This window comes from Lissotriton helveticus, chromosome 1_2, assembly GCF_964261635.1.
Source record: "Lissotriton helveticus chromosome 1_2, aLisHel1.1, whole genome shotgun sequence".
Lineage (NCBI taxonomy): Eukaryota > Metazoa > Chordata > Amphibia > Caudata > Salamandridae > Lissotriton > Lissotriton helveticus.
Genome location: NC_136058.1, coordinates 458,338,085 through 458,352,851, shown reverse-complemented (window position 1 = coordinate 458,352,851; position 14,767 = coordinate 458,338,085).

Here is a 14,767-nt window from a genome sequence, read left to right as displayed (position 1 = left end):
TCGCCTGGTTCCTTCATGGCACCTTCCTGGTCACAGGCTAGTGACCCAGACTCTGTCCCCTCTGCTTTCAGGTTCTTCAGATCTTCGCTCGATCCTTGGATCCTCCCTGACACTTCTCCTCTGGTCGCCTGCAGCACTTCTTTACAGGTCTCCTTAGAAAACGACGACGAAACCCGACACGAAAAGACACCTATGCACCCAACTTCCCTGGGTGAGGTAACATGAGTACTCCGGTGCTCCCGTGGGTCTTGACTCTCGAATAATCCTGGTTTAAAGGGGTTTTATCGTAGTCCATCTGGAATTGTTCTTAAACAGTAACTTTGTAACTTCTTCGTTCTCCATTATACGTCAATGGTAACCTGCGGCTGTGTTTAGACACTGAACGCGTCTCCCGTGGGCCTCCTACTTCCTAACCTTTGGTTGTTTAGTGTAGCCCCAGCGATTCTCTAGGCCCTAGGCCTACTTTCCATTCCAGACGTGGTTCTTATTCCACTATTTTTATATATAGTTTGTGAGGCCCCTGGGAAATAACTGTATTTGTTCAACTTATCGTATGCTAATTGAGAATCTTGTAATGTACTTTTACCTCTGACCTCATAAAGAGTGCAGAGGGGTTGTGTTTAGAATAAATACATATATATTTGATATATACCTTGTGTGGTGTCCTTTCATTTGGTATTCAAGGGATTATATTTGGTAAAACAACTAGCTTCCCATGCTCTCTGAAGTCTTAGCCTATTGACTGCTGGTTCATGCTACCACTAGGATAGCTTTCTATAAGGTTGACTTTACAACCACCATCAATAAGGGTCGATTAGACTGGTGCAAGGTGCCCACTAGAACTAGTGGACATCATATGCCAGGCTAACTTCTCACAGGACCCCATCAAACTGTGCTGACCCCTGACTTGTGCCTTTCTGATAAAGCAGTAGTGAATTTGAGTAATTTACGGTGAATTGATATGCAAGAAAGAGAAGAGAGCGAGGTGCAGAATATATTAAAGAAAATGAAAAAAAGAGACACAAGACTTTACCCAGTTCTGTGTACTAGCATTTTACGTAAACAAGTTGTGCTGCGCGTTGTGAACAAGCTGTCACCCCCCCTTTGTATGTAAATGAGCTTCTGTGACCAGACACCCCAGGCTCCAATCTCTTCTAGCGCGGATGATAATGTGAGCACTGTAAGGTAATCACAAACAAGCGCTATATTGAGAAATAATCAGCTTCCAGGTCTCACAGCTGTGGATATGTAGTTCTTTATTAGTTCTTTTAGTTAACTTTAATTTGCAGCAATTCTCCAGGTTACTTCTTCTCAGTATATCGCTCTTTGCGCTCCATCAGTTAAACGTGAGGTTTGATGTAGGATTTGTTGTTAGTGTTCCTAGACAATGTCCCAATCCCTTTGTCCTCGATTTGTCGGCATGTGCTTTGTCCACACACTGGTCTAGGATGGGCTTCTCAAGGTCGAAGGCGCTGTAATATGAATAATAAATTCGACATATATGAAATTGTATCTAAACAAATATGTGCCTTTCAGTTATCAAGCACCACCAGACTCACGTCTACACATGTAATTGAGCACCAGACTAAAGTGACTCCTCCCTGTATAAATATGTGCCATCAGTAATCGGGCTGATGGTTCCGCTAATGCACACAGCAAATAAAGTTTCTGGGATTGCACACATTGGTCTAAATTTTAACTGCTGAAGTTTCATGCAGTGTTGCTGATGTGCACAGCTTATAAGGCTTGTGGATGTCGCGCACTGTAAGCAGATCACTGAAGTTCACCCTTAAGTAGTAACTAGGACAAAACATAGTACGTACAACATGCAAAATGTCACTGCCCCTCCCTTCTTGTTGACATCTCCAGGAGTTCCTCCTCTCTCGTGGGTGAAGTGGAAGAAGGTTTTCACACATTATGCTCATGTCTGTGGCACTTCCTTAAGCGCAGAGAGGAAAGCCTCATGGTTAATGCATTGTTTGGGCTCTGAGGGACAAGAATTCTTTGAACACCTTCCTGATCTCTCTGATAGTGACTCTGCCACTCTTAATGAATACGAGATCTGCTTAAAAAAGTTGGACTTGCACTACCTTCCCGAAGTGAGTACTGTCCTTGAACGATATCACTTCGGGAGAAGAATGCAAAGGAAGGATGAGTCGGCGGAACAGGACATGACTACCTTGCGCAAATTGGCTTTGTTCAATTATGGTGCAGCTTAGGGGAGCGCTTAAGAGATCAGTTCATGTTGGGATGCACCCTCGACAAAACGAGACACGCCCTGCAGCAAAAAGACACGCCATTGCTTCAAGAAGTACTGACCATAGCCAACAGTAATGAGCATTCAAAAGCGTGTGTTGATATTATACGCAAAGTCAGTTCAGGTGATAAAAAGGAGAACATTGATGTCAAGGTGCTGGTGGATAGGTTCGTTAAACACAAATCGAGCACCACTTCAAAGCCCTTTAACACAAAGAATTTTCAGGGGAATTGCTTCAGGTGTCGCAACTCTGGCCATATGGCCAACTTTAAAGACTGCCCAGGCAGGAAGCCCATGTGCGAACCTTGTGATAGGAAAGTCACGTCTCAAAGAGCTGCAGAATGGGCAACGAACATAAAGTCAGGGAAGTTGATCTTTATGAAGGAGTTTTGGAAGGAATCTATATTCTCCCAGTCACAGGGAACGCGAGTGATGGCCCTCAGAATCTAGTTTTGATCAATGATGCTCCAGTGAGCATGCTCTTCGACTCTTCGGCCAAGATACCGCTAGTCCCAAAAACATTTTATGAGCGTACTCTGCTGGGCAAAGTCACCCTGTTGAAGCCAGACATTAGACCAAAAGGTTAAGGTGGGGTGACTATTGAGTTGCTGGGTTATTTCTGGGGCACGATTGACTTCAAAGGGAGAGTCATCCATGGTAATTGAAGAAGTTGTGCGATGCTGACCTCTCCCTTAGGGCTGACAAGTGCAAATTTGATGTCAAAGAAATACCTGAGGGCATTTTGTGTCTGCTGCAGGCATCAAATCCAAAGCTTCATTGGTAAATACCCTTTGTAATTTGTGCACCCCTTTGAACAAAGAAGAGTTTGTAAAGTTTCTGTGTATGGCTGAATTTTATCAAAAGCTCGTTCTGAACTTTAAAGGGAAAAGCTCTTGTTTGAGGTCTCTCCTCCAAATGGGAAGCACATTTGTTTGGTCCAAGGGCTGAGAGGAACAGATGATGTTGAGTGGTTTGTAGGTTAAGAACTGGATGAAGGAATTACTGTGTGTGTGATTAGTGAAAGGTTGATTTCTGAGAGTGAGTGGAGGGAACATCACATGATCGGTTTAGATTTGCAGAAAGTCCTAACCATGGTTAGTGGCTGGTGTGAGAAGGACTGTGAAGAGGTCCTCAAAGGGTTTTGGCGAGTTAGGGAAAATCTGGCGGTGGGGGATGGTCTCCTCGTCCGTGGTCGTAAGTTGGTTGCACCCCTTGCACTAAGGGAAAAGCTAGCAACGAGCGCTCATGCCTCATGCATGGTCATTGCCAAGACAAAGAAAGGGATCAGGGAAGCATATTGGTGGCTGTACATGTTGATAGGTTGGTGCGTGAATGTGCTTAATGTGCGAGTTGTGACACGATATTGAAGTGCAGGACGCAACCCATGGTTATTAGGGAACAGGCTACTGGTCCGTGGATGGACATTTCTATAGATATTTTGGGACCTGTGAAGTTGAAGACTCAGTATCGCTATTTGATTGTGTGTATTGATAGGTTTTCCCATTGGCCTGATATCAAGGTGGTTAATTCCGTTGAGTCTGGTGTAGGGATTGAGTTTCTAGAAGAATTATTTGAACGTGAGGGTTTCCCGTTAACACTCTTGTCAGACAATTGTGTTCAGTTCACGTACCCTGTCATGGGAGAGTTTCTGAATTCCAAGGGGATCAAGCATAAGAAGGCATCCCTGTACCATCCACAAAGCAATGGTGTGGTGGAAAGGTTTGTCAAGGTTCTTAAAGAGACTCTTCAGCAAGCTTTTGCCTGTGGTGAAAGCTGGGAGTTGGCCATGAGGAAGAAGGTCAGCGAGTATAGGTTCACTTCTTATTCGTCTACTGGTGAAACTCCCTTTCGTTTATTTAAAGGGAAGGTGCCCAAAATGGAGGTTACTCCGTTGTGGGTAATGACCAAAAGAACCTTAGTGGATGAAAAGGTGGGCAGTATGAAGGGCTGGGAAGAGAGAAAGAGGTGATGAAAAAAAGATATCTTGTATGATAAAAGGAGGGCTGTAAAGAGAACAGTGGTCGACGTGGGAGACTGGGTCAAGATTAAGTCTCTTAGGAAAGGCAGAGGCAGATCCAAATTCAGTCTTCCGTTTAAGGTTATCAAGGTTTTCAAAAATGCAATAAAGACCAGTGTCCATAGAATTTGGAATTTAAGTGGAGTGGCAAAGTGCCAGACTAGTGCTAGTTTTGACTGTGTACTGGTGGGTCTGATTCGGGCTCTGAGGTGGAAGAGCCTGTTGCACGAGAAAGGGGCTCTGGGCCACTTTGCTTGAAATGTATTCCCCGACGTTTGCACGATTGTGGGGCATATTCTCAAGAACGTGTGATAACCATCTTAAAAGTAACTTAACGCAAGTGTGCATATCGCAGTCTATCACGAGAAAATAACACTGTCTTAACGTCCAATTCCCAACCCGGCGGCACCATGCGGTAGTAGCATGATAGCGCGCCAAATGACTGTGCAAAATCCAACGCGACTTACAAAAAATGCAAAACACGAACGCCAAAACAAATGCGATGCCCCAAAGCGTGATACCAAAATTAACGATAACCAGCGACAGCCCTGCAATACCCATGCGTCATGAGGGAAAATGTACTATAAAATCCAAAACAAAGAAACACGCCAAAACCAATTCAAACCGCGTAGCACCATGGATGCACCCGGACTGAGTTCAGAGGAGAAGCCTAATCCCACAAACCACACGGAGGACCAGCCAGGAACCCCGGGTTCAGCAAAGGGCAAGGAGAAGAGGAAGAGGAAGACGAGGTTCAGTCCGCAGGAAGTCCGGATCAACGTCACGGAGGTGATAGGACACTACCAATAACTACACTGGTAACCCAAACCGAAATATGGCAGACCATCGTCACCAACGTCAATGCAGTCGGAGTGGCAAGGATGTCCATGGAGGAGGTAAGGCGGTGCAGGCATGATGTGCAAAGGCAGACCACACAGAAAATCGCCGCCAACAGGAAGGCAGCAACGGTGACTGGAGGTGGGAGGCCTGCGCCACAGGACGAGCTGGAAGAAATGGTGGGCACAGTCATCAGTGTGGAGACGGTGGCAGGAGTTCGGGACCTGGACAGAGCACAATATGACCTGACCGAACAGCAACAGGGTGAGTGACGACGACGGACCGAGGGGCGGGGGAGATGAGCACAATGGCACACATGCGCAATCATGTGAAGCACACCGCAGACACACAATGACAGTGGAACATGTCCCTGATACCCTTGGCACAGTGCAGCACACATAAAAACACCAAGTAGGCCCCTGTCCACCAAGTGCACATATGGGCCCCCTCAGAATAACCAATGACACTACCATTCGTTGTGTTCTTTGGAATCCTCCCTGCCGGGGCCCATTTCGAGTTTTAAACATTGATAAACTCGGTGAGTACGCCACCTGGGTCAGGTACAGATGGTTGCAATTTTCATCAGTTTAGATGCATGCCTTTCTAATGTGATTTATTGGAGGAGGTTGTGGATTTCCAGGGGGGTGTGGTAACCTCTTATGCAGCAATATATTTTATCTAGCACTTTTTACGGTGTGTGATTGATTCTATTAACCACCCAAGGTTTTTTTTTATGAAATAGCCCCGTTAACTCTGTTTCTAAGGGGGACATCGTATAGACACTAGACGGCTGGATACCTTCTATGGTGTCCAATAACATGCATCATGCATGCAAGCATACGATCTATTGTGCTTCTTTTTTTAGTATTTTGCATCCCGTGATGGTGGGAACTTCCTCCACACGTCGTGGTCAATTTATGATCTAGATAAATCCTTTTTGACCACCGATTGGCCAGACTGAGGTTAGGTGGATACCAGGCCTAGGAGAGATAAATGTCCTGAAGAAAACCGGGGTGACCTTTTTGGCACAGTTAGTCGGTCGAAACATGTTGGCACAAGCAGTACCAGGAAGGGTGTTGTGAGAACTTAACATTCTCTCCTTACACGGCCCATCCTTCACTTTTTTAACTCTGGATGTAGAACCTACAAATAAAGCTCATATGGTATCCGTAAAGCCAGTTTTAAAGCACATTTTTCATGCTGCACTTTGTTCTATCACCATACCAAGTCACAGGGTGATATTCACTGGTCTATTACTGTGTTTGTCACATTTGTGTTGTGTCTTGTCATTGTGTCTTTTTTTGTTTTTCCCCCTCCCTTATGCTCCGCCCTGAGCGTGGCTACGCCAGGGCATTTTGTAAGCAGACCCGATGATGAAGCATGTCACACACTTGTGTGTGTGAGTGAGGGCAGTTTTCAAAACAGATTTGTTTTGTCTGTCTCGTGCTGTCTAGCTACACGTGTATATTTATTGTTTGTCCTCCCCACCCCTTCTTGTCTTTACACTACCAATCGATGCACATGTGATGAAACCAGAAAAGCAGGGGCTGTGTGAGCCACACTGACGAAGCAAGTGACACTGCATGACCGATAGCATGGCAGCAGCCCAAATAACTGAACTTGTGCACAAATCGAAATGGAGGTAATCCAGTGTGGATCACATCCTTAAAGGAGCAGTTCACACTCTGACACAACCCATGCTGTCCAATACACGCAGCAGACATACAATGCACAAGGCCACCAAATGTGTGCAAGAGCACAAATGACCCAAGTCGCAAACATCCCAGACCGCGAAAAGCACACAATTCAAAAGCACACCACCTCAAAGGGTCCACGAAATCAGAGCTACAGGACCAACTCCCCCCACAATGCAGCGCACACACATAGCAACCACAGAACATCACCAATGACTGCAATGTCAGACACAGTGCAACAACTACACCAGAGGACACAACAGGTTCCGCTTGTTCGTAGTAACTGGCCACTCACATCTGGCATTGCCTGATACTGTGTGATGACAATGTACGGGTACCACCACACGTCCATCATGTACTCGGAAAACCCACTGTCTGCCATCAAATAGCCAGCTCCACAAAAACAGTCACAATGTGCATTGTCATGCAGCCGTATGTAAACCTCTGCAAAGCGGCTACATACATGGGAACCTCTGTTAACATGCATCTCCCCTTAACATTGCAGGGGGACAAACAACACCACAGAGCAGACCAAAAATCCCATCAGTGGTGATGAAGAGGACACCCTGCACATCTGTGCAGACACCCTCTAATTGCTAATGGACAGCCTCCGCACCCCAACTCCAGGAGCAGGGCATTCCTGCTGCCTCGAGGTGACCCCACCACCTGCACAGACCACGCAGCAGGAAACACACACCACCACGGCTGTCTCCCAGGACCCCCACAAACAGCACATGGAATTCCAACACCGTGTGTTAGGGTGCCAGGTGGAGTTGGCTGATCAGCTGCGGGTGGGTTTCGAGCTCGTTCAGCCAAACTCGATGCCATACGTGGGTGTCGGAGTCCCATCAGGGACCACGTACAGTCCCTAACAGCTCCCACTGTCCACACCATGCTCCACGACAATCCTTGGCTGACATTGCTGGGGCCATTACTCGGATACAAGAACTGTCTAGCCAGACAGGTTCTAGCGACGACAGCACAGAGTTGGCGCAGATGCGCAGGACAATGGAGACCATGGAACAGATGCAGCCTGGAAGTATGGCTGCCTCGGCTGAACACCAGTGAGATGTAGCTGGGATCTTCCATGCCTTGCAGTTCATCATCCTGCCATTGCTGCCACTGAGCTTGGCCCAGATAACTGTAGTAGGAACTACGACACACACCTCTCCGACCCCTGATCTGTCAGTGGCACACAGTGATGCAGCCCGATCACCATCGCACCCTGATGTGTCAGTGGCACACAGTGATGCAGCCATTACCCTGCCACACACACACCAGACACTGAGGAAGTATCAGAGGGCTAAGATGTGGCTGGTAATTAGTATGTGAGGAAGGAGGTGGTATCCTCCATCACCGCCATATGACCTGTCCCTGCCTGGTTCAGCCCTATGCATCATGCCCTGGGACAACACCTTCCACTGACCCCCATAACACTCAGCGACATACACCTGGAGCCCAACGTGGCCTGGCATATCTTCACTGGTGGACAATAACACAGCACTCCTGCAGCGGACTGCACTCTCCCTCTCCCAAATCACTTACCAATCCCCAGCGGACTCTAGTTGGCCCACCACTGGGCTCCCATGTAATGTGGGCTTGGCACGGCCATGTACAGCTCCAGCTCCAGAATGCACCAGAATGTGAATAAAACATTTGAAATCACACAGATGTGTCATGACTATGTTCACTCAAGTGTAAAAGAATGTATGTATGTATGGACAATGATTGCACAAGAAGGTACACCCGTGTAAATGACATCAATGCGCATGTTGAACCCTGAGCCACATGGCCAGTTGGACGTCTGTGAAGGTGAGCACTAGCTGTGGCCTGGTTACACATTAACGAAAATCTTGCTACCCCCCAACGTAGGCACACGCCCATGTATCGAATAGGGCTGTGTGTAGGAATGACCAAATCGGTAGCAGGACAGAAGTGGTGTCCTTCATCACATGTGTCACCAGAACATCACATGGCATACCTACTCACACACATCTGTGTGGACACAATCTGTTTTGATTCATATCATTGCTCCACATGGTCAGAGGTTGGACACCATACTCACATTTGTGGAGACACGTAAGCGCACAGGCCTTGCCAGCAACAATCCCAAACACAGGGTTTGGCTCACTGAGGTGGGGCAGGCAAAAGGGACCAACCCCCATTGTACAGGCATCACTCAGTCCCTCCATGTGTAGGGACGATGCTCATTGTGGCACACGATTCGTACATCTAATTAACACTCATCACATTTGGACAGTAGTGAATTTGCGGAGACGTTATTGTCATGTGTGTGTCAGTACGGACAAAGCAAGGGCCACAACAAGCAGGGATATGCTTGAGATACTTACACGCAGCATGTAAACATCTTGAGGTGCAAGACATGGCGTTGCAAAAATGTACACAAATCGTTACGGATGGCAGCGGTCTCAGCCCACCTTGCCTTGCTGGACGAGTCATGTGATGTTTGGCGTCTGCTCATTGCCCCGTGTCATGGGACACGACTAACAGCCCATGGGGTCTGCACAGTGCTGTGCCACCGGACTGCGCCGACGGTCTGCTCTATTGACAGTGATCAGGTCGGAGGGTCTGTCAAGGTCACATCTTGTGCTACGTTGCCATGTGTGTACTCCCCCAGCAGTATGTCCGATTTGTGAATGTTACCAACCGACGCTGTGCTGTTCCGCCCAAGAAAATGCCTCAGCTTGCACAGGTGTGTGTACACACTCATAGTTCTTCGCACATGCATTCTGAGTCAAGACGAAGGCAGACATGTCCACTGTTGTGGTGGGATATGTGAGCATTCCCCACAATACAACAAGGTATTTGGACCTGTGCTGTGGATGACAATCCGGTGTGGCTGCAGGAACATAGTTACTCGTCCATAAATGCGAGCGCAGCTTCATGGGCAATGTGTTCCAATAGTACGTTGTTGTCTGATTCAAGGGACACCAGGGTGACCCAATCCATTAACTGGACCGGGCAAATGTACTCAGTCCAAGCCGTTTCCCCAAACCACAGCACAGCCCAATAGGGTAGCGCCTCGATGTGCTCACTGCACACGAGGTGTGCAACCTCCCATGCACAACTGCCGGCACATACTCCAAAGATCAGTGATTCCCATGCTCGGTATCCCAGTGACACCCTTGTTCGTGGGCCAACAGCGGGCGCACTGTCAGGTCATAGTCCAATTCAGCTACCGTTGCGTTGGATAGGAAGACCTCCATGGGGCACTCGAATGTGCATGTTCGATAGTGGAACAAGGGCTGGATGCAGGTGACGTTGGCAAGACGGAAACTCAGACGGTAACTGATTTGCAACTCTGCCATTGGCAGGGATCCCAACAGATGCAGCATTCGTGCACTGTACAGTTCCACGTGACAGGGTTTGGGCATGTCCCGGGAATGCCTGCTATTGCGTTTGTTGGTCTCGTAGCACGGGCACTCCTCAGACCGATGGAAGTTCTTTGGACGATATGCCACGGCTCAGGGCAAAGAGTCGAATGTGTGTGCAACGTTTGGACATATGGGTAGTTTGTGACCAATGTGTCAAGGCCAGCCCTTCCAGGTGTAAGTCGCGCAGGGACAAGTGTGTGTGGGGGTGGGCACGTTGGTCTTTCATTAGCGCTGTTTGTGGTGTGGGAGTCATCGGAGGCTGCTTTGGAATCTCACACAGGGTGTCCCGGCCACATTCAGGACCAAGGTCGGGGTTTCGGTTGGCCTTCCGCATTGTATGTATGGGCAATGGAGCTTTCATTGACTACTGCTTGCATTTCTGAGACGTGATGTGGCCTTCGCGCTGACTTTGATGCCAGGCCTGTGATTTGGGGTGCACGGATTTTAGGACACACGCAGCTGTTGGCATTTCGCTGCTTGTTCAGTCTCTCTCTTTCTCTCTCTTTCTCTCTCTTCCTGTCCTTTGATGTGTGTCTGACACATCTTCTTATCTTGGATATTGTCTTGCAGACTGCGACTCTCAGATTGTCCAGGGATGCCCTGCCATGACTCTTCACAATAGATGTTTTGAGATAAATTATTATGTGGCATTTAGTTTGGTCTTTCAATGGTGCATGAATGACTCAGTATTTCTGTACTCACATGTGTGTTGATTGCTGCAATTGTGCGACATCGGCTGGCTGCTTTTTTCATATATTCGGCCCGTTGATGTGCAGTGCTCTGGTCCAGTGGTGGTGGGGTAGGGCCCAGGGGGGGATGGCCCTGGGTGTTGTGGCCCTCTTGGGTGTCCGGCCTCATGATCAGTGGCTCCATGGTGTAGCTCTGGGCTGGGCTCCCGTTTGTGGTGCAGGCTGTGGTCCGACTTTACACCAGGTCAGAGCAGGTGTTAGTTTCCTGCTGCTAACGCACCTTTTCACATGTTTTGTGGTCTTATCGCCGATCTGGCTGGTTGTTGTGAATGTTGCGGGGTGGTGTCGTCACAGCTTTTATGCTCAGGAACGCCTATTTTGAATCTTATTAGCGATAGTTGCAGAGGTCATCTGTGGCGATGTTTTTTGCGGCTGCTATCGCAGGTAAACTGGTGCTATAGGCTGTTCGCAACAGCTTGTGAATGGGGCGATAAATTTATCGCGAATTTGGCTGCGATAAAGTGCCGTTAACTCGGCCATGGCTCCTTGAGAATATGCCCCTGTGGTGAGCGCTTTCCCATTTCCCATACATTCCAATTTTCTCTTTGCCTATTAAATGGGTTCTGTTGAGTTCTTCAAAGATCGTAACTGCATTTTCTATTATGTTCTTTGCATCCTTTGGATTTATAGTTAATGTTGGACTGTGCCCTTTTTGCAGGGTCATCCTTGAACTTTTTGCCTTCCTCCTGTATTTTTTCTGACCTGTTGTTGGTTTTTTTATGAATCCGGGCATGTTACCATTTCATTTGAACTATCTAAGAAACCTGAAACCATTCCTCGACACCCCAGATCTAAAATCGGCAACTCAGGCTATAGTCATCTCTAGGCTAGAATATGGTTGCTCCAACCTCGCAGGCCTACCCAACATCTCTCTGGCACCCTTGAAAGCTTGCCTCAATGCCTCTGCCAGACTCCTAATTGGCTCTAAGAAGTTCAACCATATCTCGCCCCACCTTAAAGCTCTGAACTTGCTTCCTCTTGAGACCAGAATCCAATTTAAGCTGGCTTGCATGACCCACAAGGCTCTTTACTCCAAGTCACCTGCATTTCTTGCCCAGAAACTCGTGATATCCGGAGGAGCCAGAAACTCCCGGTCCGCCAGAGACCTTTTGCTCCAAGCCACACATGTAGGAGAGTAGGATCTGCTTACTATGGTTACTCCCACTGCTGATGTTTCACTGTTTTTCGACTCTAGTCTGGCTGGGGCCCTGCTATCCAGGACCCCGGCCTAGCTGCTTCCTCTCTAAAATGATGGCATGTACTTTAGGTACACTCCAGTTTGGTTACTGGGGTACCCTTGTGAGTCCCTAGTATATGGTACCTTAGGTACCAAGGGCATAGGTACCCCAGAGGCCTGCCAAGGGCTGTAACATGTATTCCCACCCCTGAGAAGCCTTCCAAAATGGCACTACAGGACTGCTACTGCAGCCTGGGCAGGCTGGTTCATGTACCCCTTACTAAGATATAGGTTACCTATATCAACCTTTAATCACTGACACATATAAACCTATCCGTCACTTCTATGGCAGGCCTTATCAATCCTGAAGGCAGAGTGCTTTGTTTTGTGTGAGAGGGTGCCCATGCATGAGCAGGGCCCCTCTGCAGCTTTCGGAGCCTATTCTCAAAGGCTGCACTGTGATGCAGCCAGACCATATACTCTTAAGTGCACTATAATCAATCAATCAATCAATCATAACATTTGTATAGCGCACTACTCACCCGGGAGGGTCTCAAGGCGCTTGGGGGCAGGGGGATGCTACTGCTTGAACAGCCAGGTCTTGAGTTGTTTCCTGAAGGCGAGATGGTCCTGGGTCAGCCGAAGGTGGATGGGGAGGGAGTTCCATGTCTTGGCAGCCAGGTAGGAGAAGGATCTTCTTCCGGCGGTGGCTCTTCGGATGCGTGGTACGGCTGCAAGGGCGAGGCTGGTGGACCGTAGCTGGTGGGTGGGTGTGTAGAAGGTCAGGCGGTCGTTGAGGTACTTGGGACCCAGGTCGTGGAGAGACTTGTGTGCATGGGTGAGGAGCCGGAACGTGATCCTCTTGTCGACGGGGAGCCAGTGCAGGTTCCTCAGGTGGCTGGAGATGTGGCTGTGTCGGGGGACATCCAGGATGAGTCGGGCGGAGGCGTTTTGGATACGCTGCAGTCTTTTCTGTAGCTTCGCTGTGGTTCCGGCGTAGAGAGCGTTTCCGTAGTCCAGTCGGCTGGTGACGAGTGCCTGGGTGACAGTCTTCCTGGTCTCGGTCGGGATCCAGCGGAAGATCTTGCGAAGCATACGCAGGGGGTTGAAGCACGATGAGGAGACGGCGTTGACTTGTCTGGTCATCGAGAGGGAGGAGTCCAGGATGAAGCCCAGGTTGCGTGCGTGGTCGGTTGGCTTGGGTGCAGTGCCCAGGGCTGGGGGCCACTAGGAGTCGTCCCAGGCGGAGGGCGAAGATCCCAGGATGAGGACTTCCGTCTTGTCCGAGTTCAGTTTCAGGCGGCTGTCCTTCATCCACTCGGCGACGTCTTTCATCCCTTCGTGTAGGCAGGTTCTGGCGGTGTCGGGGTCTCTGGTGAGGGAGAGGATCAGCTGGGTGTCGTCGGCGTAAGAGATGATGTTGAGGTTGTGCTGGCGTGCGATGGCTGCAAGAGGTCTCATGTAGATGTTGAAGAGGGTGGGGCTGAGGGAAGATCCTTGCGGGACGCCGCAGATGACTTTGGTGGCCTCGGAGCGAAATGGGGGGAGGCCGACTATTTGTGTTCTTCCTGCGAGGAACGAGATGATCCATTCCAGTGCCTTCTCTTGGATACCGATGTTGCTGAGGCACTGGACTAGGGTGCGGTGGCAGACAGTGTCGAACGCAGCGGAGAGGTCCAGGAGGATGAGGGCCACTGTTTCCCCCTTGTCGAGCAGGGTCCGGATGTCGTCGGTGGCTGCGATGAGGGCGGTCTCGGTGCTGTGGTTGGCTCTGAAGCCGGACTGCGAGGGGTCGAGGGGTCCGTTCGTCTCGAGGAAGGCGGTCAGCTGTCTGTTGACGATCTTCTCGATGACTTTGCTATAAATGCTAACTTTGGAATGGCTGCATGGAAACATGTCGTGTTTGGTGTCAAACGGTTTGGAATCCTACCCCCTCCCCCACCAGTCCTGGTGGCGGGGGTAGAATTCCACCCATCTAGAGTGAGAAACATGTACACACTGGTCTGCCTGGTAATAGTTTAAACGAGCCTCAGCATTACAAAATGGATGCTGCTGCCACAGACATGAGTCTGACCCGCTGCTGGATGAAACTACGGCAGGGGAGGCCTGGACAATAGGTTTCCTGTCACAAGGAGGTGTAACCACCTCCCAGACAGGCTTTAGTGTATTGGGTCTGGGTGGGTGCACTCCGAGAGTGCCTTGATGTCTGCACTGGGGGGCAGATATGGTGTCCCTGTGCATAGTCCAGTTCAAACCGGTTGCATTGAGAATCAGCCCCTGCTCTGGTGCGAAACTGGACAAAGGAAATGGGTGTAGCCACCCCTCTTTCCAAACCCTCCCATAGGTGGGTCCTCAGAGTATGTCCAATTCCTTTCTTTAGTGTAAGTAAGGAAACCCAACAGGACTTTAGATTACACCTGGACGAAACTCTGACACTGAATCCTGGAACTTAGATGCCCTACTAAAGACTAGAGGACGGGAGAATCTTCCTTGGAGTCAAATAGTGTCTTCCCTGCTCAATCAGGCACCAACGCAGCATTTGCTGGACTGCATCTCCGAAGCTCCCGCTGGACTCCGAAGTATTGACAGCCCAGGAAGAGGATTTCCAGACTTTTCGAAGGCTGACACGAGTCCCCAGCAA